We start from the raw sequence: 24,683 nt of genomic DNA on the forward strand, positions 1-24,683 counted from the left end.
TTGTAATTAGGGACACAAACTTCATAGCTGCTATACTACACTAAACAAACTTCATTTATTTAAATATTCACATGCATGATTACAAGAAAACATGTCAGTAGGCTTGTAACATATAAGAAAATTTCAATAAGATTATAACTAAGCCCCTTATTCATCCTGACACATTTCCAATGGAAAATATTTTGTTTTTGAGTGTTGAAAGTACAATGGGGGGTGGGGGGTGGAGCCAAGATGGCAGAGTACAAAGACACAGATATGGAGGCTCTCCCCACACAGCCCATAAAATACCTGTAGAGAAGGACTCTCAACAAATTCTGGAGCAGCGGAAGTGGAGAATAACAGAGTGGAGGAGATTTCCAGCCCAGGGTGACCTGAAAGGCCCATGGGAAACATCTGTTGCTTGGGACATGGATATGGATCCCAGCCCAGCCTTGGCTGCAGCACACAGCTTGGTGAATAGCCCTTGGGGGTGGAATCTCTAGTTGCAGAATCTCCAGTCCCAGCAACATCGGGTTCGCAGATCCCTCAACCCACAGGCGCCAAAGGTCAGTGATGGGTTTTTTTCAGCTGACCAGGAAGGGAGAAGGGCCTTCCCATAGCTCCGGCCTCAGGCAGCTGCAGCAGAGGCCACATGGGCAGGCACAGCAGCGGCATCCATTGCTGGAGCGTAAAAACCCTGGGGGCACTGAGGAGCTGATTCTTGCCTCAGCCCTGTGTGGAGGCCCTGGGGGAGCTGGTCTTTGTCTCACACTGAATGGCAGCCCTGCCCATCCAGCTTATCTGAAAATCAGTCCCCAGTTCTGACTTGGTGGAACTGGAGGCCAGGTGGCCATGGAGAGGAAACTGTGCTAAGATTCTGGGCACAAAAATCCCTCCCTGTGCCCAGACCAGTACACTCTTGATTGTGCCACCTTGGAGGAACTGAGATCTTATAGATTCCCAGAGTATACCATACTCTTGACAAAGGACTTAAAAGTCAAATAACTGGTTGGGAAAATGTCCAAAAAAGGGGAAAAAATAAGACTATAGAAGTCTTGGTGAACAGATATCTTCTCCCATCCTTTCAGATGAGGAAGAACAATCCCTTACCATCAGGGAAAGATATAAAAGTCAAGGCTTCTGTATCCCAAACATCCAAAATAATGATTCAGGCCATGAAAGAGTGCAAAAAGGATTTTGAAAATCAAGTAAGAAAGGTGGAGGAAAAACTGAGAAGAGAAATGAAAGAGATGCAAGAAAATCATGAAAAGTAGGTCAACACCTTGCTAAAGGAGACCCCAAAAAATAACACCTTGAAAAATAAGCTAACTCAATTGGCAAAAGAGGTTCAAAGAGCCAATCAGGAGAATAACGCTTTAAAAAGCAGAATTAGCCAAATGGAAAAGGAGGTTCAAAAGCTCACTGAAGAAAATAGTTCTTTCAAAATTAGAATAGAACAGATGGAGGCTAATGACTTTATGAGAAACCAAGAAATCACAAAACAAAACCAAAAGAATGACAAAATGGAAGATAATGTGAAATATCTCATTGGAAAAACAACTGACCTGGAAAATAGATCCAGGAGAGACAATTTAAAAATTATGGGACTACCTGAAAGTCTTGATCAAAAAAAGAGCCTAGACATCATCTTTCATGAAATTATCAAGGAAAACTGCCCTGATATTCTAGAACCAGAGGGTAAAATAAATATTGAAAGAATCCATCGATCATCTCCTGATCCAAAAAGATCCAAAAAGAGAAACTCCTAGGAACATTGTGGTCAAATTCCAGAGTTCCCAGGTCAAGGAGAAAATATTGCAAGTAGTTACAAAGAAACAATTCAAGTATTGTGGAAATACAATCAGGATAACAGAGGATCTAGCAGCTTCTACATTAAGGGATCAAAGGGTGTGGAATATGATATTCCAGAAGTCAAAGGAACTAGGACTAAAACCAAGAATCACCTACCCAGCAAAACTGAGTATAATACTTCAGGGGAAAAATAGTCTTTCAATGGAATAGAGAACGTTCAAGCATTCTTGATGAAAAGACCAGAGCTGAAAAGAAAATCTGACTTTCAAACACAAGAATCAAGAGAAACATGAAAAGGTAAACAGAAAAGAGAAATCATAAGGGACTTACTAAAGTTGAACTGTTTACATTCCTACATGGAAAGACAATATTTGTAACTCTTGAAACTTTTTTCAGTATCTGAGTAGTTGGTGGGATTACACACACACACACACACACACACACACACACACACACACACACATATACATAGAGAGAGAGAGAGCACAGGGTGAATTGAATAGGATGTGATCATATCTTAAAATAATGAAATTAAGGAGTGAGAGAAATATATTGGGAGGAGAAAGGGAGAAATGGAATGGGGCAAATTATCTCTTATAAAAGAGGCAAGTAAAAGATTTTTCAATGGAAGGAAAAAGGGGGAGGTGAGAGAAAAACATGAAGCTTACTCTCATTACATTTGACTAAAGGAAGGAATAAAATTCACACTCATTTTGGTATGAAAACCTATCTTACAATAGAGGAAAGTGGGGGAGAAGGGGATAAGCAGGGTGGGGGGGATAATAAAAGGGAGGGCAGTGGGGAGAGGGAGCAATTAGAAGTCAACACTCTTGGGGAGAGATAGGATCAAAAGAGAGAACAGAAGAAATTGGAAGGAGGATAGGATGGAGGGAAATATAGTCTTATACAACACGACTATTATGGAAGTCATTTGCAAAACTACACGGATATGGCCCATATTGAATTGCTTGCCTTCTCAAAGGGAATGGGTGGGGAGGGAGGGATAAAGAGAAATTGGATCTCAAAGTTTTAGGAACAACTGTTGAGTATTGTTCCTGCAACTAGGAAATAAGAAATACAGGTAATGGGGTATAGAAATTTATCTTGCCCTACAGGATAAAAGAGAAGAGAGGGATAAGGAAAAGGAGGAATGTTAGAAGGGAGGACATATTGATGATAGGGGTAATTAGAATGCTTGGCATTTTGGGGGGGAAGGGGAGAAATGGGGGGAAAATTTGGAACCCAAAATTTTGTGGAAATGAATGTTGAAAACTTAAATAAATTTAAATACAAAAAAAAAAAAAAGAAAGTACAGCGGGGGTGGGGAGTATGGGGTGGAGGGTGGGGATTGACCAATGAGCATACAGTTCTTGGAGCATGCTCAGAATGGCTCTTCTTGATTTCAATTCAATAGTGAGGACTTGGTGAGCCTATTTCCAGCCATGAGTGACTGAAAGACTGGTATTGTATGGTGACAAAAAGTCTTATAATTGGCTTCAGAGTTGAAAGGTCTGATGACTCAGGAGAGGCTGAGCCATAATTGAGTGTATATACAAAAGAGTTGAGCTGCAAATCTCTCATTCCCCTCCACAGTGGTTTTGGTTAAGCTGTTGGGTGAAAGAGGAGGTTAGCAGGATACATTTTCTCCCACCTGGCTTCCAAGTGTCCTTGAGAATGCAGCACCTTTGTTTCTTTTGTGTTTATTCTCTCCGGATCTCAGGTGTATGCCTATTCTGAAAGGGAAGTGCTCAGGTGACCAATAAGCTTGGGAGAACCATCAGACCCATCAGAAATCCTCCCAAGTATTGAAATTTTAAGAGTCTACTTTAACTATGATGGCTCAAGACCAAAGATGCAACTGTAGGCACAGGTGAAAAATAGTTTCCCAACTCCTAGAGATATGGTCCCTTGTAATAGAGAGATGTATTGGTTATGGACCATAGAAAGGCACTGATCTACTGTACTCAGCTGAGGACTACACCCAGGCATGTGATGGTAAATTTTTAACAACAGTGCTTGTGAAAAATCAAATATATACAGAATGCTTTTAAATTTAATCTGCACTATCAACAATTTTTCTATCACCTTCTTGAATATAAACAATCAAGAAAACAATTCAAGTCCTGATCTGTAGCATTTGCTTATTTCAGGGATGCAAATGCTTACAATGAAAATTTGACAGTGCACTTTTCTGATTCAAGCTGACTCCAGAATACATCTGATGAACCTAATGATGACTCCACAAAGCAAAAAAGAACTTCTGAGGTGGGGAGTTAGGAGATACTCCTTGATCAACTGAGTTCTCTACACATGTGCCTCACTCTAGTTATATTTGAAGTTTGACCTCTCTCTCCCCAGAGACCTTGTACACTCCTGGTTTGGGGGGAAATGTCTGGTAACTACTACTGTTGGTATACCTTCTCAGCAATTAGCAGTTAATAGAATTCTACTAGTCAGTGCTGGATGGGGGCTCATGAATGACAGAACTAGAACCACAGCCCATTAAGTTACCCTGAGCACCTAGGGGAGAAGTGATTCTACTAGGCTTTGTTCTTTGCTCTGAGTACCTGTAACCGTTTATACAGGTAGGGGTTGGGAAAATAAGCCAAGAGAGTGTATTATAGAATAATTTGAGACTAAAAAGAAGAAAGAAAATTCTACAGAACTTCACGTGTTCCCATCTGGGTACTGGATGTTAGAATTAGCCTTATATTCTACTTCTACTCAGATAGGATAATGTAATTACCCTAATTCTGTTAGAATTACACTGTGGGTTTAGCTCTGTTCACCACCCTAGTGGGATCCAACCTTTGGCCCATACTATGGAACAGGCTGACCTCTCTAGAGCTTGCTCAGCAAGCTATGAATTAGGAAAATGGTGACTGGCTGGATATTTCCAGTTTTCTCACTTAGATGCTGGTACCTCCCTGGGATATCTTCAGGAAAAATGTAAAGCAGTCATTGGGCATGTTAACAAGGGTTTGGTTATTTTACAAGAGAGAACAATGGGGCCTCTGCCTGCTTCAAATTAGCACCGTCTCTGGTTTCCATTGTACCCTATTAATGAAAGGCTCTATGTCCATATCCACCTAAGAGAAAGAACAGAAGCAGCCTGGGGTAAACTGGAGAAGTACTGTAAGTGGGAGGTGTGTGTGTGTGTGTGTGTGTGTGTGTGTGTGTGTGTGTGTGTGTGTTTATGAGAAACACAGAAAAAGAAACAGAGACAAAAACAGACAAACATACAGAGCCATAGAGCTCAGACTTTTGAAGGACAGAGATAAGAGATGGAGATAGAGGAAGATATATGGGTCCACACATACATAAAGAGAGAAAAAGATAGAGACTCACATACACAGAGAAATACACACAGGGATAGAAAGGTAGGAACAGGGACACAGATACAAAGAAAGACAGAGAGAACTAAGGAGGGAAAGCAAGAGGAAGAGCGAGAGCAAGAGAGAGCGAGAGCGAGAGCGAGAGCGAGAGAGAGAGGGAGAGAGAGAGAGAGAGAGAGAGAGAGAGAGAGAGAGAGAGAGAGAGAGAGAGAGAGAGAGAGAGAGAGGGAGAATGTATATTAGAAAGGAATGTCACCAACGTGAGGGATTCAATTTCAGGCCAGGCTAATGGTGTGACTGATACTAAGCTAGGAAGAAATGATTCTGTCCTAGATTGTATTTCACAGCCTTTGTTGGGGCCAAGGCCATATCACACTTCATCTTTTTCTAGATTGCCTACATGGTTATACCTTTTTTGACCCTGAAAAATCATAGGAGAAGAGAGTGACAGGCTCTTCTCTTCATCTCTATCTTTTCCCACTTAATGAAGTGAATTTGAAAAGCTATGTGGACAATTAGAGACTAATAATGTTCTGACTCCATCCTCTCTCTATTTTCCCTCAATGAAAAACAAGAGGGATGTGGGAGAGAGAGAGAGAGAGAGAGAGAGAGAGAGAGAGAGAGAGAGAGAGAGAGAGAGAGAGAGAGAGAGAGAGACAGACAGACAGACAGACAGACAGACAGACAGACACAGGGACAGGGACAGAAACAGACACAGAGCTGAAATATATATTTATTGTGTTGTGTTGCATCTTTCATGTGATATGTCAGTCAACAAGCATTTATTTAGTGCTCAGTACGCTATTGACAACCATGCTGAGCATTTGGTATGCAAGGAAAGGACAAAGGCAGTCCTTGTTCTCAAGGCACTGGTTGTTATGGTGGAGACAACCAAACAATTATGCACCATCACTAAAACTACAGGCTAAAATGGAGATAATCAACAGAGGGATGGCACTAGAATTAAGGGAGATTGGGAAAGTCTTCCTGTAGGAGGTGGAATTTTAGCTGAGATCTGAATGAAGCCAGGAATATAGAGAGACAGAGATGAGGAGAGAGAGAATCACAGGCATGGGACCAGCCAGGGGAAATGCCTGGAGCTGGGAAGTGGAGTTTCTTGTGTGAGAAAGGGGAAGGAGACCAGTGTTTCTGGATCAAAGAATACATGGGATGGGTGTTCTGTGAGGTGTAAGAAGATTGGAAAGGTGAGGGGGGGGGGAGCTTGGATTGTCAAATAAAGAATTTTATATTTCATCCTGGAGAGAGTAGGGAGCCACTAGAGTTTATTGAGTGTTTGGGGAGGAGGTGATATGGTCAAGATCTATGCTTTAAGAGATCACTTTGACAGCTGATTGGAGGATGGACTGGAATGGGGAGAGATTCGAGGCCAATAGCAATAGTCCAAGTGTAAAGTTATGAGGAACAGCCCCAAGGTGGTAGCAGGGTCAGAAGAGAGAAGCATTCTTATTTGAGAGATGTTAGGAAAATTAAATTTACAGGGGTAGCAATAGAGGAAGAGACAGATACGGATGTGGCCATAAGGGTAAGAGAGAGTGAAGAGGTGAGGTCGACTCCTACATTGTAAACCTGGGATAGAAGACTGGGAGGATGATGGTGCTATTGACAGTAATCAGGAAGCTAGAAAGAAATAATTCAAGCACTGTGGAGTCACAGTCAGGATAACACAAGATTTAGCAGCTTCTCCGTTAAAGGTTCAGAGGGCTTGACTACAATACTCCAGAGGAATAGGTTTGGAGGAAAAAATGAGTTTAGTTATGGACACTCTAGGTTTAAAATGTTTACAGGACATCCAGTTTCTGATGTCCCTTTGAGAGTTGGAGACTCTAGACTAGGTCATTGGAGAGATTAGGGCTAGATGAATAGATCTGAGAATCATTGGCATAGAGATGATTATTGAAATTATGAAAGCCCATGAGATCACCAAGTGAGAGCAGAGAATAAAAAGAGACAGTAGCCTAGGATGGAGCTTTGGGACCACAGTTATGTGTGACATAGATGAAGGACCAGCAAGGAAAGAACCGAGAGAAAGCATTGTTATGAAAACTTAAAGGGGAACATTTCCAGGAGGTGAGCTACACCATTGAATGTGGGAGCGAGGTCAAAGATGATCAGAACTCAAAACAAATAGGTCATTAGATTTGTTGATTAAGAGATCGTTGATAACTTCAGATGAATGATGACTGATCAAGTTGCAAGTGGTTAAGAAGAGAAGAGGCAAGGAAGTGGAAGAACCTCTCGTAGTTGGCTTTTCTAGAAGTTTAGCCAAGAAAGGAGATAGAGAAAAAATTCTGGAAGAGATGGTCAGGTCAAGTGAGGTTTTGCTTGTTCTGGTTTTATTTTTAAGTATGGGCATGTTTGTAGGTAACAGATGAGGAGGACAGGTGGAGAAACTGAAGATAAAAGAGAGTGTGGATAACAGTGGGTGTGTGGGTGTGCAGAATTGTATTCAATTTTTCTTTATCTGAGTCATGGGATGCCATTTTCCCCCTCCCCTCCTTCCCAGATTATAGACTATTCAACTTCTGCATCTCTCTCATGTAACAGTGTTCTTTTTCTTTTCTTCCTTTTATAGTCCTTGTCTCTCCCCATTTGTGTTTTTCCTAAGACCATTAAAACAGAACAAAACCACCCACATACTCTCTTCATTTTAATATTTATGACACTTTAAATTATTAGGATTCTGAGAAAACAATTTGTTTCTTACTCTCTGTTAACAGATAAACAATGCATCCCCACATACTCTCCTTCAATTAAACAAATCCACCATCATTCAACAGAAAGAGCTCTCTCTGTAGTTACCAGTGATATTTTACTTGGCAAATTTAATGGTTTTTCCTCAGTCCTTATCCTTCTTGACTTCTCTGCAGCCTTTGACATGGTTGATTCTTGAAGGTATGGACTGTCTGGTACATAGTAGGTACTTAATGAGCATTTATTGAATTGATCACTCTCTTCTTGATATTCTCTTCTCTCTAGGTTTTCATAACTCTTCCCTTCCTTGATTTTTCTCCTTTGTCTGACTGCTCCTTACCCCGGTCTCCTTCATCTAGTTCATAGCCACCATTCTCTAGGTCTTCTTGTCTTCTCTATATGATTTCTCTTGGTGATCTCACTGGCTGCTGTGGACTCAATTATTATCACTACACAGATTTTTCTTGGATCTATTTATCCAACTCTAACCTCTCTCCTGATCTCTAGTCTCACACTCAAACTGCCTATTGGGCATCTTGAACTGGATGATCTGTCGACATCTTAAATCCAACATGTCCAAAGTAGATTTCATTATTTTTTCCCCAACCCCTCTCTTCTTCCTAACTTTTCTCTTACTGTCAAGGATATGTTTTGTTCTGTCAATTGAAAATAAAGTAAATAAATACCTCCATCCTCCCTGTCACCCTCATCTTCTTGCACTCTCTTATCCTCTGTATTCAATCTCTTGGAAATGCTTGTAAATTCTACTTTTGTAACATCTCACATAAGTGTTCCCTTCTCTTCTCTGACATTGCCACAACTCTGTTGCAGGCCTTCATCACCTCACACCTGGATTGTTGTCATAATATCCTTATGACTGATCTCTCTGACTCAGGTGTCTCTTCAATCCAATTCATTCTCCACTAAGCTGTCAAATCGATCTTCTGAAAGTCTAAGTCTGATCAAATTATAGACCCCCCAATTCAGTAAACTTCAGGTCATTATTAAAAAGGTCCATATTACTTCTAAGATCAAAGTTCTCTGTTCAGTCTTTAAAGACCTTCATAACCTGGCACTTCTCCACTACCTTTTCAGTCCTTAGAATGTGTCCCTTATATCCCTTGCCATGTAGTTTCCAGTTACATTGACTTCTTTGCCTTTCCTCTAACAAGATGCTCCATTTTCTATGTCTTTGGCTGGAATTCTTTCCTTCCTCCTCTCCATCTCCTAGATTCCCTGATTTCCTTTAGACTAGCTAAAATCTTACCTTCTAAAAGAAGGTTTTTCTGATCCTCCTTAATGCTAGTGTCTTCCTTCTGAGATTTTCTCTTGTTATTCCTGTATATAACTTTTTTGGTACATGGTTGTTTTCATGCAGGTTTCCCAATTTGAGTTGGAGCTTCTGTAGGTCAGGGACCATTTTTGCCTTTTTTGGTGCTTAGTACAGTGAGTGGAATGTAATCGACACTAGATGCTTGTTGATTTGACTAACTTGTGTTTCTTTTGGTACCTCTATTTCTATTTCAAAATATCTACTCAGTTCTGGCCTTTTTATCAGGAATGCTTGGAAATCTATTCTAGTAAAGGTTCATTTCCCCCCTGTAGGATTGTACTTAGTTTCACTAGATGAATTATTCTTGGTTATAATCCTTTATATTTATATTTTCAGAGGATATGGAATCCTCTAGCTTCCTATGATACCATCTGCCTTCAATCCATTAAGATAGATTGATACAGTCTGGGGATGATAGTGGGGGGTAATTTTCTACAGAAGCTTAGCATGGGTGGGATCAAGGGTGAATATAGGGAAGTTTTCCCTGGCAAGGGAAAGGATGACCTCTTCATCTGAAACCAGAGTGAAGGTGGAGCTAGTGGAGGAAGATATCTGAGTGATGTGAAATAATGTGGACCTCAACAGTGCCCTCTACAACATTCCTGACAAGTGATTATCCTATTTTTTACTTGAAGCACTCTAGAGAAGGGGAACATATCTTTTATCCAGACAGCTTTTCTTGTTGGGAAGGTTTCCCTAATATCTTATATAAATTTGTCTTTTCATTGCTTCTACTCGTCACTCCTAATTCTGCTTCATAGGGGACAGAAGGAGCAGAAAACATATAAGAGATCTTCCAAGGAATGACTCTTCAGATATTTGAAGGCAATTGTCATGTTTCCCACTAAGTTTTCTCTTCTTCAGGTTATGTATCCCAATTCCTTCAACAAGTCCTTGTGTAGCATGATTCCAAGGGTCTTTTAATAGTGGTTGTCATCCTCTAAACTCTTGCCCTCTACTCCTGTGTTTCTGGCTGGTAAAAGTCTATGTTGACTAGCCACTCTACTCCCCAGCCATCTTCCTGTTCCTATGTTCCTGTGCCCCAGTCTCCACCTCTGATATGGCGTACCAAACTCCTGCTCTAGGACACCAGGCTTCTGACTGATGAACGTTCACCATAAGTAGTACGGACTCAGACCCATCACTCCACTCCCCAGATATCTACAAGCCATGCCCTCCCCCTTCCCATTTCCTCTTCTACCTCTAAGAACAGGGGTCAAACGAATAGCACCCAAACACTCCCTCTGGTTGTCACTACTCTGAATATGTTGACCTCTTCTATTAAAATGTGATCTCCTTGAGGGCAGGAATTGCCTTGCTTGTATGTCTTTTATGTCTTTTTATCCACAGCACTTAGTGCAGTGTCTGGAACATAGTAAATGCTTTTTCCATTCCATTGTCATTTCTAAAACATAGTGTCCAGAATGATGACACAGTAGATAGAACACTGGTCCTAGAGTCACAAAGACCTGATCTCAAATCTTGACACTTACTTAGTTGTGTGACCTGGGCAAGCCTCAGTTTCTTTATCTGTAAAATGGGGCTAATGATGATATCTACCTCTTAGGTTTGTTGTGAGGATAAAATGAGATGACATTTGTAAAGCACTATACACACATGGATATATATATGTGTGTGTGTGTGTGTGTGTGTATATGTATACACACATACATATGTTATTAAACAACATGCTCCATATGTGACCTAACCAGGGCAGAATACAGCAGCACCATCATCTCTGTGGTCCCAGACACTCTGCCTCTCTTAACGTGGGCTAATATTGCATTAGATTCCTTGGTGGCCACATCCCAACGCTGACTCATAGTAAGTTCGTTGTCTCGTTTGATGTCTATATACTCTACATTATACTACAACAGACTCTTTCCTCTCTTATTTTATCATATTGAATCCTCTTCTCTCTCTCTCTCCACTCCCCTGAAGTGATAGTTTTCCCATTGTTCTGAACTAGAGTAGCATTCAAAGACCACTTGCTGGCCTGAGCACCAATGGTCTTAGCTATTTTTTGATGACACCTCCATTATTTTGGAGAAAGCCAATGCTACCCACTTCTTCAGGATCCCCAGGGCTTAATGAATATGCTTCTGAACCAAACAAAACCATAGATGCAGATTATTTGCAAAATATTTATATTGATAAATAATACATGCTGCAGATATGGCTATAGAAATTAATTAGCAGCATTATAAATGGCAGTAATAAGTAATAATTGCAGCTCATTAAAATAATAAAAATGCTAGATTTACATATGTCACCTTTTACAGCTTCATTGTCCTTTATGGGCTGTAGCCCCTCAGAGGAAGAAAATGCTTATTCTCTGGGCCCCAGATTGCCTCCAGAAGTGGGCTAGACTAGTCTGCTCTGATCAAGATCTATCTTCCTTCTATGACAAGAACCAGTAAGATATTCCTTTTTGGTTATAATAAGGCAGAGCTATAACTAGGGCAAGGTAAAGAAGAGCTTTTCCCAGGGCATCAACATAGGTGGGGGCATACTTCCTTCATGAGTCTAGATAAGTCTGTTCCTGTGACTCCTGTTCCTCTGTCAGCTTGTACTTAAATCCCTACTCCCTCTCTCAGCCTCAGATTGTCATCTCTAGGTTCCTGTCATCATGATGTCTATCTTCCAAGGCTTGACCCCTCCTCCCTGGTACCACTGATGATGAGGAAATGGATTAGCATTTTTGGGAAATGAGGCACCCCCTTTGCAGGTGCTGGTGGTCTGGTTGTCTAAATAGATTTTAGGTGAAACAGTTCCTAATTTGGGGTGATCACTTAGGAAAAGTAAACCCACTCAGAGACATTCAGGAAAAATCAACCGACTAAATTACACTCACACATTCTGTTTTTCAGGCTACTCAGAAAAATTATTCCCTGTATTGGAAACTGAACTCTTCTGTTGAAATGGTTTTTGTTCCCCTCTCAAAGTTTCTTCCAGGTCAAAGACAGGAAATAGATTCTAAGATGCTTTGAGATCCTCTGAAAGGCTCAGTAAGTATAAGCCATTTTGATTAAGGCTATTTATAGCAAAAAGTGATTCAGGTCATGCCTGGTTTTCTAGCCTGGGAGGCTCTTTGTCCATCTGAAAATGAAAAGATACCTCATCTTGCCATCTATTATGAGAGTTTTATTTGATTTCTGGGTTCTCAAAATGCTCTCCTGTGCATGACTGAGAAGCTAGTGATGGTTAATTTAATTCAGATCTTGCCTCAGTGGAGGTGTCATGGCCCAGTGGGCTAAGGAACAGTTGGGAATTTCAGGGTTTTGATACTCATCTGGTCTTGTGTACTGCTGACTTGGACCAACCTTTGAACTTTAAGAAGCAGCAATGGCCCCCCTGATTCCTCTTCCTGTTCTTCAGAGAATGAGTCTCTCTTCTCCATCCTCTTCTTTTTTTTTTTTTTTTTTTTTTAAATTTTGGAGTTCATTTATTTGGGCTTGTTGTTGTGGCACACAATGAAAGACCAAAGAGTCAAAAATTAACTACATTATTTTCATGGAATAGTGTGTGCGATCTTGAGTTTGTCATTTTTTAATACCAATCAGTAAGGTTACTAGTCTTTTTTTTTTTGTTTTTTTTTCTTTAAATTTATTTATTTATTTAACTTTTAACATTCATTTTCACAAAATTTTGGGTTCCACATTTTCTCCTCTTTTGTCCCCTCCCCCCACCCCAAAACACCAAGCATTCTAATTGCCCCGATCACCAATCTGCTCTCTCTTCTATCATCCTTCTCTGCCCTTGTCTCCATCTTCTCTTTTGTCCTGTAGGGCCAAATAACTTTCTATACCCCTTTATCTGTATTTCTTATTACCTAGTGGCAAGAACAGTACTCGACAGTTGTTCCTAAAACTTTGAGTTCCAACTTCTTTTCCACACTCCCTCCCCACCCCTTCCCTTTGGAAGGCAAGCAATTCAACATAGGCCAAATCTGTGTAGTTTTGCAAATGACTTCCATAATAGTCGTGTTGTATAAGACTAACTATATTTCCCTCCATCCTATCCTGTCCCCCATTACTCTATTCTCTTTTGATCTTGTCCCTCCCCATGAGTGTCGACCTCAAATTGCTCCCTCCTCCCCATGCCCTCCCTTCCATCATCCCCCCCACCCTGCTTATCCTCTTACCCCCACTTTCCTGTATTGTAAGATAGGTTTTCATACCAAAATGAGTGTGCATTTTATTGCTTCCTTTAGTGGAATGTGATGAGAGTAAACTTCATGTTTTTCTCTCACCTCCCCTCTTTATTCCTCCACTAATAAGTCTTTTGCTTGCCTCTTTTATGAGAGATAATTTGCCCCATTCCATTTCTCCCTTTCTCCTCCCAATATATTTCTCTCTCACTACTTGATTTCATTTTTTTAAGATATGATCCCATCCTCTTCAATTCACTCTGTGTACCCTGTGTCTATGTGCGTGTGTGTGTGCGTGTGCATATGTGTGTGTGTAATCCCACCCAGTACCCAGATATTGAATAGTTTCAAGAGTTATAAATATTGTCTTTCCATGTAGGAATGTAAACAGTTCATCTTTTGTAGGTCTCTTATGACTTCTTTTTGCTGTTTACCTTTTCATGCTTCTCTTCATTCTTGTGTTTGAAAGTCAAATTTTCTTTTCAGCTCTGGTCTTTTCATCAAGAATGCTTGAAAGTCCTCTATTTCATTGAAAGACCAATTTTTCCCCTGAAGTATTATACTCAGTTTTTCTGGGTAGGTGATTCTTGGTTTTAGTCCTAGTTCCTTTGACTTCTGGAATATCCTATTCCACGCCCTTCGATCCCTTAATGTAGAAGCTGCTAGATCTTGTGTTATTCTGATTGTACTTCCACAATACTTGAATTGTTTCTTTCTAGCTGCTTGCAATATTTTCTCCTTGACCTGGGAACTCTGGAATTTGGCCACAATGTTCCTAGGAGTTTCTCTTTTTGGATCTCTTTCAGGCAGTGATCTGTGAATTCCTTGAATACTTATTTTGCCCTCTGGTTCTAGAATCTCAGGGCAGTGTTCCTTGATAATTTCATGAAAGATGATGTCTAGCCACTTTTTTTGACCATGGCTTTCAGATAGGCCCACAATTTTTAAATTGTCTCTCCTGGATCTATTTCCCAGGTCAGTTGTTTTTCCAGTGAGATATTTCACATTATCTTCCATTTTTTCATTCTTTTGATTTTGTTTTGTGATTTCTTGGTTTCTCAGAAAGTCATTAGCCTCCCTCTGTTCCATTCTAATTTTGAAAGAACTATTTTCTTCAGTGAGCTTTTGAACCTCCTTTTCCATTTGGCTAATTCTGCTTTTGAAAGCATTCTTCTCCTCATTGGCTTTTTGAACCTCTTTTGCCAATTGAGTTAGCCTATTTTTCAAGGTGTTATTTTCTTCAGCATTTTTTTGGGTCTCCTTTGGCAGGGTGTTTACTTGTTTTTCATGCTTTGCTTGCATGTTTGTCATTTCTCTTCCCAGCTTTTCCTCCACCTCTCTAACTTGATTTTCAAAATCCTTTTTGAGCTCTTCCATGGCCTGAGCCCATTGAGTGGGCTGGGATACAGAAGCCTTGACTTCTGTGTCTTTCCCTGATGGTAAGCATTGTTCTTCCTCATCAGAAAGGAAGGGAGGAAATGCCTGTTCACCAAGAAAGTAACCTTCTATAGTCTTATTTCTTTTCCCTTTTCTGGGCATTTTCCCAGCCAGTGACTTGACTTCGGAATATTCTCTTCACACCCACTTTGCCTCCTGATCCTCCTAGCCAGTGCTTGGGGTCTGAGATTCAAATGCTGCTTCCCAGCCTCAGGGCTTTGGGTGGGGGCGGGGCTGCTATTCAGTGTGAGATTAAGTTCAGGTGGTCAGGTGGGGGCAGGGCCTTCTCTCGGGGCTCAGTTCCCTCAGGGGGTTTATGCAGAGACCTTCAACAATGGATCCAGGCTCCTGCCTGCTTGGGGAGCCCTGCTCTGCTCCTGCCTCCATTGCTGCCTCCCAAGGGGGCCTGAGTTATGGGGGCACCCCACTCCCGTCTTGGCAAGCCAGAGAGACCCTCTCACCAACCTTTGGGGTCCGTGGGTGGAGGGACCCGCGTGGCTGCTGGTGATCCCGTCCCTGAAGCCTGCTCGGATCTGCTCCTCTTGGCACCCTGCGGCCAAGGCTCAGCTCTGGTCCGCAGTGCAATGGACCTTTTATGAGAGGTTTTCAGGCTCTCTGGAACAGAAATCTCGTCTGCTCCGTTGTTCTGTGGCTTCTGCTGCTCAGAATTTGGGGGGGATCTTTTTTACAGATATTTTATGGGATGTGGGTTCGGAGCTAGCATTATGTGTGTGTTTCTACTCCGCCATCTTGGCTCTGCCCCCCCATCCTCTCCTTTTATCTTTCTATATTTTCCCTCTGGTTTATTTCAATTGCGATCTCTCAGAGAGCAGCTCCCAAATCTATCATAAATCATAGATTTAGATTTGGAAGGGACTTGAGAAGTCATCTAGTGACACCACCTACCCCCCTCTCTCCACAAACCCATTTTATTATTAAGGAAACTGAAACCCAGAGAAGTAATGTGATGTGTTCATGTATTCATCACCCAATATCTTTGCTCATCTGTCATCTCCCCATGGTAGTTCTATCAGCAGAAACAAGAAGTTGGGAGAGCTTTGAGTTTTGTTTTGGTTATTTTGAGTTTGAGGTGCTAGTTGGACCTGTAGGTAGAGGTGACCCTGTGGGGAGGTGGGAAATGAGCAAAGATGTCTTCTATGTTTCTATGACTATTTAACATTTCCCTAACTCGTCTGCTTGCCTGTAGTCTTCCCCCTCTCCTATACACTTTCCATAGTATTGCCAAAGTCATCTTCCTAAGACACAGATCAAATCTTCTCCCTCCCCAGATCAAAAATTCTCCATGTCTCCTCGGTAAATACAATATGAAACATAAATTCTTTACCCTGACAAACCCTCCCCATTTTGGCTTCCACTTACATATCCAGCCTTATTTCTTTCTACTCCATTTCATTTGTCCTCCCTTTCAGTCAAATGGGACAATTAGACATTTTCTAATCTCATCACGTACTTTCCCACCTCCATGCATTTGCCCATTTTAGGGACAGACACATTTCCCTGTCTTCCTAGTCTCTGTCTCTGCTTGTTGAAATCCTTCTTCAGTAGTTCAAATCATGTGTTGCCTCTTGCAAAAAGTCTACCTGACCCCATCAGCCAGAAATGATTTCTTTTATCTCATGACACTCTGATCTCACCAATTCTCTTACTATGCTATAACCTATGTAATGGCAACTTGTATGTGTCCCTGTCCCTTTCCATGTCCCCAAACATACACAAGCATAAGATGATAAGATCCTTGAGGGAAGAAACTATGCAGTTTTTCATCTTTGTATGTCTGTCATGGCATCTCCTCCTTGATTTCATGGTCCTCTTCAAGAACAAAGGACAAACAGCAGCAGAAACTTTTTCCAAGTAGGAATTGTTTCATAAATGTTTCTTGATTTAAATCTCTTTGGGAGCAGAGCCAATGGTGTCTGATTGACACCACTGACACATTTTATGGAATTATGTGGACATGACTCTAGATTTTAACTGAGTCTTAGGCAGTGCCTGGATCCTTGTATATCACATTGTCATCTGAAGAACAGTTAGTTCAATGGCTCAGTAGATAAAGTGCTATATTTAGAGTGAGGAAGACCTGAGTCCCCAGACATGTAGCCATGTGATCTTGAGTAAGTAAGTTAATCTCTTTCACCCTCAATTTCTTTAACTACAAGATGGGGATAATTACAGGACCTACCTCATGGGATTGTTGTGAATATTAAATGAGACAACATAGGTAAAGTGCTTTGCAAAAACTTTAAAGTTCTGTATAAATATAAGCTAAGACATTTTTTTCTCAACATCTCCTTCAATCAGTTAACCTGGATGCTTTGAGTACCTACAGAATATCTACATGGGGCTAGACTGGGTCCTCACTAGGAGTGTAAGTTCCTTGAAGGGTAGCCACCATTGCTTTTTTGTCTCTATATCCCCCAAACCTAGCACAATGTCTGGTGTATAGTAGGGGCTCTTTAAATACTTGTTGAATGGAATGGAATAGATGCTACGAGAGTTGCTAACCAAAGTGTATACCTTAGTTTTTGACCTCAAGGAGCTTAAAATCTTGAATGCACAAAGGATAACAAATCAGATTTAAGATCTTGGATGATTTCTTTCTCAACTCAACCTCCAAGTTTTACATAGCATTGTAAAGGATTTTTCCACTTTTCCCATAACTGAAGTATCTCTCAACTTATATTATGATACTGGGTTTATGAAATGGCTAGGAGGGCATGAGCTGGAAAGTGTCCATCATGAGTGCTGCCAGGTGTGAAAAATAGCCGACCACCTTCCCCTCCTTCAAAGTGGTGACTCTAGGTTGCCCAGTAAGTTTAGAGAATGTAATACAGTTGTTACCCATCATTAACACAGTGAACTCTCTGCTACTAAACTGATTGGAAAATTTAAGCCAATTGAGAGGTTTTTTTTTTTTTTTTAATTGCAGGGTGGCTGTATCAGCATCCTCTGAAGCTGTAGGAGAGCTCCTGCTGACAGATGTCTTGAGATGACTCTCATTAAATTGACGTGGTCAAAGAACATTAACATGTACAGTCAAGCTGTTGACAGAGACGTGGGAAAGAGGTGGGGCTGGATTCAAGGAAAACCCAGGAAAAATTTCCCCAAAAGATAAATGGTCAAAGGATACAAATAAGCATTTTTCAATAAAGAAATTCAATCTGTCAACAACTTTGTGGAAAAAATACTCCAAAATCACTAACTATTAGAAAAATGAAACTGAAAACTAAATCCAACCTGGAGGTGCCATTAGATTGGCAAAGCTGACAAAAAAGGAAAATGACAATGTTGAAAAAGCTGTGGGGGAAAACAGACATTTTGGTACACTATTGGTGATGGAACTGAGAACTGGTCCACCCACTCTCGAAAGTAGTTTGGAACTACGCCCCACCCCGCAAAAATTACTAACTTGTGTATAAATTTGACCCAGGTTTATTGATGTGAAACCTGTACCCAAAAGATGTGAAGAGGTAAAGAATCCATATATTAAAAAAAAAAATTAACTTACAGTGGCTCTTTTTGTTGTAGCAAAGAACTGGAAACTGAGGCTGTGTTCATGCAAGGGGGAATGGTTGAGCAAATTGCAAGATACAAATACAATGTTGTACTATTTTGCTCAAGGAAATAATGAAAGATAATGTTGCAGAGAAGCCTAGGAAAATTTGTATGAACTGATACAGCAGAACCAGGAGAACAACTGATAACAGTAAGAATATTGTAAAGGCAAATAACTTTGAAATACTTCAGAACTCTGATTGATGCAATGACCCATCAGGATTCCAGATGATGAAGCATGTTGCCCACCTCCTATCCGAGAGATGATGGACTGATGGATGAATGTAGACTAGGTCATGCATTTTTTTGATATGTGGTGATTTGGTTTTTCTTTTTTACTATGTGTATTTTTACCATATATTTTACTATGTATATCAAAAAAGAGTTTTGTTTCTCTGCCACATCAACTCCTAAAAGATTGTCCCTTAAAGTTAATGAAGGTGAAGTCCTGAAAAGTCATTTGTCTTGTAGCCTGGAGAGGATTTAAATTCCTTTTCTCCAAGCAATAAATTCAGAAAGGATCCCATTAAAAATCTTTTGTTAATTGAAAGGAAAGGGAAGTGAGAGGTAATCAGCCTCCTGCTTGCTTATGACAAGTTCAACATGAGAAACAAATAGTGAACTATGATGTTTTCCCCAGTTTTTAAGATTTTCCTTTTTAAAAAAATTCTGACTTTAAGAAATACCTGAATAAAATTAAAATGTCCATATACATTGTGCTAAAGGAGAGGAATGTGCAAGAATTTTTGCATGTCTGTTGGTTCTTGTTCCTTTTTAAGTACATAAAATAAAATTACCCCCCCCCCAAATAAAGAAAAAAGAAACAGGAAAAAACAGGTCTGCTTGCCTTCACCCTTCACTTTAAGCCCAATTTGTGGAGGTTGGAGTTAAATAAATATGCGAGCAACTTGGGGAGAGATAAAATGGGGAGAATGGCCAGAAATGTAGAGTTGATCTTTGAACTCCAAGGGTGAGCTTGCAAACCTTATCACCCCTCCCCAAGCTTCCCATAGCTCCTGTTCCCTTCACCTTCTTTGGCTAAGAATCTTGCCTCATTTTTGCAGAAAGAAATTGAGGCCTGCCATTTGCTGTAGACTTCCTCTCTTCCCCTCTCCCATATCTAATATTTCTCAGATGCCTTTTGTCACTCAGATGCCCGTCTGACACTGCCTGAATAAGTGATCCCATTCCATCCCATCTCTCCCAACAGATCACCACCTCTGTCATCCCTGTTCACTAGCTCTTTCCCTTCTGCCTACAAATATGCCTGTGTCTCTCAAAAAAAGAGACCCCAATCCCAAATTCATCATTTTTGTCACTAACTGTTGTCCATTTCTCTTCTGGCTTTTGTGGCAAAATTCTTTGGAAAGGTCGTCTACAATAGATGCTTCCATTTCCTCCTCTTACTCTTTTCTTAACTCTTTATGATCATTCTTTCTATATCATCATTCTACTGAGGCAGCTTTCTCTAGTTACCAGTGATCTCCTGATTGCTAAATCCTTGACTCCATCGAGCCTCAACTCCATCCTCCTCCTTCTTGACCTGCCTTCATCCTTTGGCGTTGTGGATCCCCCTCTCCTTCATACTCTCTTCTCTCCAGGCTTTTAGGACTCCTGGCTCTCCTCCTACTTATCTGACTTCTTCTCTGTCAGCTTTGCTGATTCTGAACCAGATCCTTTTCTTTTTTCTTTATATTATTTCACTTTGTAATCCCATCAGCTCCCATGGACTTAATTATCATGTTTATGCCAATGATTGTAAAATCTCCCTACCTGGGCTGAAACTCTCTGCTGACCTCCAATCTCACATCTCCATTTGCCCTTCAGACATCTTGAACTTTAGGTTTTCCTAAAGTACAGATCTATGTCTCCTCCTCAAAAAACTCCAGTGGCTCCCTATTACCTCCAGGATCCAATACAAAGTGACTTGTTTGGCATTCAAAGCCTTTTATAACCCAGTGCCCTCCTGGTTCCAATCTTCCTACACCTTGTTCCTCACCATGTGCTCTTTTATTCAGTGACACTCGAGTTGGGAACAAGATCCTCCATCTCTCAGCTCTTGGCACATTCTCTGGCATTTCTCTAGGCATTTTCTCCGTGCATCATCATCTCCTTGGGGTGTCCCTGGCTTCCTTCAAGTCCCAACTCCAATCTCATCTTTCACACGAAGCGTTTCCCAACCTCTCTTACTTTTAGTGCTTTCCTTTGGTTAATTATTCCTTATTTATCCTGTAGATAGCTTGTTTACACATATTTGTTTGCTTGTTGTTCCAGGGCAGGAATTGTGTTTTCCTTCTTTTTGTATGCCCAAGGCTTTACACAGTGCCTGGAACATAGCAGGTGCTCAATAAATACTGAATGACTGAACTTGGAAAATACTTTAATCAGGGCAAGAGGCTTGATTCCTACACACCCCTTTTAATTAACAAAGATTTTTTTCTTTTCTTGTTTAAAGTTGGCTCTCCCCTCCTTGTTTAGGTTGGGAAATCAGGGGTTACTCACTACAGATCAGCCTGGTAGTTTCGACCATCTATGATTCTGACCTGAGTTAATTCATCTCTTTTAGTCTGAGGGGTGGAGATGGGGGGTGGGGTCACTGTATTGCTGCTGAACCCAGCGTAGCCTACTTCAGCTTAGAATTTCTGAGCTCAAGAAAGACACTGGCCTTAACCTCCTTTAGCAAGGATTACAGACTTGCCACCAAACGCAGAAACAAAGGGTTTTTTTTTTTTAAATGAGATTCTTCTTGAATTTTAATTTTGGGAAAATAGAACTTAAACTTTTTCCAAGCCATAAGATAAATGACTTAAAGGATCTTCTATAACTTTAGCAGATGGTCTTTGAGAGTTCCTGTGGCTGAAAAACAAAACCTTTGTAACAAATGTGCGCAGCCAAGCAAAACAAATTCCTGCATTGGCTACGTGCAAAAATGTGGCTGAACAATTCGTCCCGCTGAAGCCAACCTGGTGATGTTTCATTGAACTATTCTGGGTACCCTGGTGTGTCTGCAGCCCATCCTTGCAGATTTTCTAGCTTGGTAGGACTGGATTGCCCTTGTGTTCTGGGAGTCTAGGACAAACTGTGTGACCCATTGGAAGGAGTTTGCCCTCTCTGTATCCAGAGTTCAGTATTCCAGTGTTCCAGAGGAGGAAGTAGCTAGCTTGGAAAGGTTGCTGATGCTTAGGTAATGATATATGGAAGAGGTCACTTGGGGCATATACAAAATGTTTCATCACTACTGAGTTAGCTGTTCCAGCCTTAAATTTCCTTAGTTTTACATTTTTCTTATTTTTTCCAATTTTAATTATTATACATTACTTACAGATAACATTATAATTAGGATCCTCACTGGTCAAGAATGCCGGGGCATCTCTACACCACAATGGGAATCAGAGGAGGACTTTGGGGACATGATCTTTTTTATATATGTATACTTATATGTATACACACACACATATATACATATACTTATAGATATAGATAGATAACTATATTTAAATGAAATTGCTTTCCTTTATAATCTTGTGTCTTTTATGCGTAAAAAAGTAATTCTGAGAAGGGATCTAGTCTTTGCTAGACAGCCAAGGGATTCTAGGCAGAGATGTACTGGTAAATGTTTAACAATCAGCTCTCTGGGGGGAAATGTGTACAAGACACACTTTTAAGCTTAATTTGCATTATTAATATTTTCTTCATCACCACCTTAAGTCTAGACAAATCAACAAAAAATAAATTAAGCCCTGATTTGTAGGATTTCCAAGGTGTGTTTGCAGGATTTCAACTTATGCTGAAACTTTAACAATTGGCTTTCATGGATCAGCCTAAGCTGACCACAGCATACCCCTGGGTCTAGGAAGCAAAATGGTTAAGAACTCCTGAAGCAGAGAATAATGATAACATCAACCAATTAATATAATATCATTCACATGTATTATACCTCATTTGATATAGATTTAGCATTGGAAAGCATCTCAGAGGTCCTCTAATCCACTCTCATTTTACAGACGAGAAGAATGAGACTTCTGGAGATTAAGCAAATTGACTAGGGTCCTACAAGCAGCAAGGGGAAGAGCTGGGATTCAAACTCCCAACCCCTGAGTCCCTTCCAGCTCTGATATTCTATGAGTGACCCTAAGTTTTCCACCATGAGTCCATTCCTCTCTACATACCATCGTGTTGCCTCTTCAGTATACTGGGTTGAAGTGTAGGAAAGAGAAAGGCAGAGAATCAATTAGTAATCCTATTAGATACTGGATAAAAGCAAAAAGAATGGAAAATATATGGAATAATAAATGGAGTGTATGCTGAAAAGGCCATGACAAAGCACGAGAGACTGAAGATAAAATCAGAGATGAAATGGAGACAATTTCTGCTTGGGATAGAATTGAAGAGTGGAAAAAAGATCAAACTGTAACATGAAAATCAGGATTCAAATGGAAAACGAATCTACTGCCTTCCGTGGTACTGTTGAACTTACAGTTTTGCTCCTACAATGTTTGCATTACAAAATGAAAGTCAAAGTACTGCCTCCATTAGAGGATCTTTTCTGCTCTTCCATGAAATGCTTTAAAAAGTTCCCTTAGGAACTTAATTGTCAAGGTCAAGAGCACTCCTAAGCCCAACAAGTGCAAGACTGAACAAATATGTCTATGTAAAGACAAAAGCAATCACATATCCTAGTAAGGAATCACTTAAGGGCTAACATGGTGCCTCTCTACTCTTCATAGATTTCAGAGTTCAGGAACTATCTCGTCTAAATCCCTCATTTTACAGATGAAGAAACTGACGTCTGGACAGGGTAAGTGTCCAAAGTCATATAAGCAGTAAGTGGCAAAGGCAGAATTTGAATGCAGGTCTGACTCCCAATGAGCTTAAGGCTGCATCATACTTGATGAAGAATGAACAGCTCCTCCCCCTTGATTAAGCTTATATTGGTCCTGTTGTCAAAGGAAGATGAATTACTTATATTCACATAGAAGGATCATAAAACAAGAGGAGAAAGAGATCAGAGGTCATCTGGTACAATCCCATTTCATCAAAGAGGAAACTGATGCCAAGAGAATTGCATAACTTGCCCAAGGTCACACAGGTAATGTGGTAGCAGGGCTGGGATTTGAAGTCAAGTCCTCTGACTCCAAATCTAGCCCTTTCCACTACCTCACACTAAATAGCTCTGACTTAGGCTGGAACTTTAATTAAAATGTAGGAAAATCTCAACTGAAAAATAAGAGAATATCAAAGCAGAATAATTTTCTCAGTCTTTATGAAGAGGAGTATACGAAATTGAGGAAAAAAGGTATCAAGGATATATGACCAGAAAAAAGAGGTGGATCAGTCATGGAGTGAAGACAGGGAACACTGCATGAATGGACAGAACTTTGTGACCCCTTTTCCAGATTAGGAAAGTCAGACATGTTAGGTGCCCTGCCCAATGTCCCACAGCCAGCGAATGTCTGAGGCTGGAGTGTTTATGGAGGATTTGTGAAAGGATGTTGACAAAGATGAGAGGAGATAGATGATTTTCTCTCTGCAATGCTGATCCTACGTTTGGCAAAACATGGAAAACAAAGAGAAAAATTGCAGTTTGATTCAATTTAATAAGCATTTATTAAACACCTACTGTGTTCTTGGCACTGTAAAAGCATCCATATCAGGGATTTTACTAAAAAAAAAAAAAAAAAGAGAAACTCTCGGGAGATGTTTATTACAATAAAAAATTGCAATAAGATTTATTACAATAAAATACAATAACACTGATATCTCCCTTCTCTCCACTCATGTAGACATCACCTCAGTTCAGACAGTCATTGCCTGTTATCTGAACCATTGCAATTGTCTCCCATTAGGTGACTCTGACTCAGATCTCCCCCCATCTCAATGCTCCTACACACCGCTGCCAAAGTGATTCTCCGAAAGTGTAGGTCTAACCATTTCGCTCCTCACAACAAATTATTCCATGTTGCCTCTAGGATCTGATATAAATTCCTTTGTCTGACATTTAAAACCTCTCGCTGCCTGGTCCCTTCCTACTTTTCCAGGCTTTTTACACATTAGTCCCCTTCACGTACTCTACGGTACCACCATAATGACTTACTTACTGTTCCTTGTTCATATGTCCCATGTCTCTCCTTTGTGCATTCAGACCGACTCTTTCCCACATGTAGGATTCTCACTCTCTTCACCTCTGCCCCTTAGAATCCCAGGCTTTCCTCAAGAGCAGTACATGTTCTCAGGTGACTCAACAGCCACTTGCACTGAATAGATTGACTTTCCAGAGTTCAGCTACTAGCCTTTCTTTTCCTTTGGAATTTAGTGGTTCTATGAGGGTTTGGAGTGTGATTTTCCTAATGTT

This window comes from Notamacropus eugenii, chromosome 6 (assembly GCF_028372415.1).
Source record: "Notamacropus eugenii isolate mMacEug1 chromosome 6, mMacEug1.pri_v2, whole genome shotgun sequence".
NCBI lineage: Eukaryota > Metazoa > Chordata > Mammalia > Diprotodontia > Macropodidae > Notamacropus > Notamacropus eugenii.